Below are 2,105 nucleotides of genomic sequence, written 5' to 3'. Positions count from 1 at the left end.
GCCATTTGCTTCCTGAATTTCAGGATTACAGTTGACAAAAGCATATCACAACCATTAATCATAAGTGTATTTTTTTTCCTAAAAATGATTTCTTTTACTCATTTTCCCGTCCTCCATTTTGTTCTGCCACCTGGCAGCTACTTCTTTTTATTATAAAAACAATTGTTTTACCACCATTATTTATTCCCCCCCCCATTTCTACTTCATAAGCAATTGGTTCTAAATTGTCAGTAGAAAGTAACTCAGGGAAAGTTCTAGGTGCTCTGTTCAGAAGGGCAGAATGTGCATCCAGCAGGTGCTTCATAAGTGCTTCCTGGGTGGAGTAGTTCCACCAAGTCTGTATTTAGGATTGCTCTCTCCATCTCTCACTTTCTCAGGCTGACTTGAATCCTCTTGGCATGAAGCAACAAGATGCATTTTTAAGATGACTTCTGTTTCCCTGGGGTTTGGGGCAGAGAGCTAAGTGGGTGGTAGCCAGCCACATCCGGCGCCACAAGCGCACACCCTCCTGGCAGGTCCCACACTGGGGAGGGCGGGCGAGCTCTGTCAGCTGGTGGGAGAGGTCCAACGGGACTTCCCAGGGCTTCCTCAGAAATTCTGAGTTCTTCCTGCTTATTCCCTGAAGAGTGACTCATTCCAAACCTTTGTGAGTGAGCAGTGAGTCAGCAGGGGTTTCGCTTATTTGGATCATTCCCACATGGATTATTCGGTACACATTCTACGAATGAGAAGATTGTGGTGTGATGGGGTTTAAATAAATTGTCCAAAGCCTATGCAGTGAAGAGTAAACAGTGAGACGGAGGAAGTGAACTTGGACTGTCTCGAGTCCAGGGTCTGTGCTCTTTATTAGCCTGCTTGAAAGCCAGAAAAGGGGTCTAGAAGGCCACACTGCAGGGGGATGCGGAAGGAGTCCCATTTCTTACTTTGTATATTATATATATGCACAGACTGCTTTAAACACCTAATTAAAGGAGGAAACTGGCCACGACATGGAAGGGGCAAATCACAGCAGGCTAATTATCCATCTTCTTTAAAAATTATCTATTTTCCCACTTAAAAATCATCTGAAACAGTTACTAGGCATTGAGTCAAAATGACTTTGAAATGTTGGATACAAATAATACAGAAATTAGTGGCCTAGACATGATCCCAGGGCCCTGGGATGGAGCCCCACGTTGTGCTCCCTGCTCAGCGGGGAGTCTGCTTCTCCCTCTCCCTCTGCCCCTCCCCCCACCCCCCCTTGTGCTGTCTCTCAAATAAATAAAATCTTTAAAAAAAAAAATCAAGCACAAAAGAAAAAAAATTAGTGGCCTAAAAATGTCTTCCCTCACTGATTATATGGTTTTGCATCTGGAACTCATACTGTGGCAGGGCCTTGCTCTGTACCTGGTGGGCTCTCCGAAAACACCTGTTGCGTGACTAAATGAATGAATGACAGTGGGCCAACCTCCATGGCAGTTCTTGGAACTTTTCTTCAAGAGGTGGGATGCCTCTCTCGCGGGGCAGGCCCTCTGGGGACTGCGCATGGAATCACACCCACATCATTCCAGCCCGCACAGTTGGGCAACTGGAAGGCTCTTGCCGGAAGTTAGCATGATTTATTAAGGTCCCTGGAATCCCTGCATGAGACACGTTGCACAGAAAGAATCCTCTTACTCCTACTTTCCCACTGCTGCCCCTCTCTTCAGCACTTCTTTCCAGCCTCCTCCCTCTCACGCTCTCTCTCTGTCTCTCTGTCTCTCTGTCTCTCTCTCTCTCTCTCTCGGGCACTGTGCTCTTTCTTTCCAGTTATTATGAGTCCTGCCTGACACATTCCATTTATTGACAGAAAGACAGATGGAAGGAAAACTTCCCTTCTATTTTTAAAAGCTGCTTCAAGATCCACATTTCTGATGTTGCCGATAGCTCTGGCATTACCATTTCATCTGGATAGAATTCTGCTCATCCAGAACGGAAAAGGGCCCACGCAGCCATTTCTAATACAGCTCTGGCTCTGAGAGTTTGTTTCTTACCTTAGACAGTGTTTGAGGCTTGAGATACTTGTATGTCCCACGTGTCTCTTGATCGACAACAAGAACGAGGAAAGCACACCCAAGACCCACCGC

Source organism: Callorhinus ursinus, unplaced genomic scaffold, assembly GCF_003265705.2.
Source record: "Callorhinus ursinus isolate GAN/ISIS: 27379988/994484 unplaced genomic scaffold, GSC_fseal_2.0 scaffold1, whole genome shotgun sequence".
Lineage (NCBI taxonomy): Eukaryota > Metazoa > Chordata > Mammalia > Carnivora > Otariidae > Callorhinus > Callorhinus ursinus.
Note: the sequence above shows the minus strand (reverse complement) of the source record.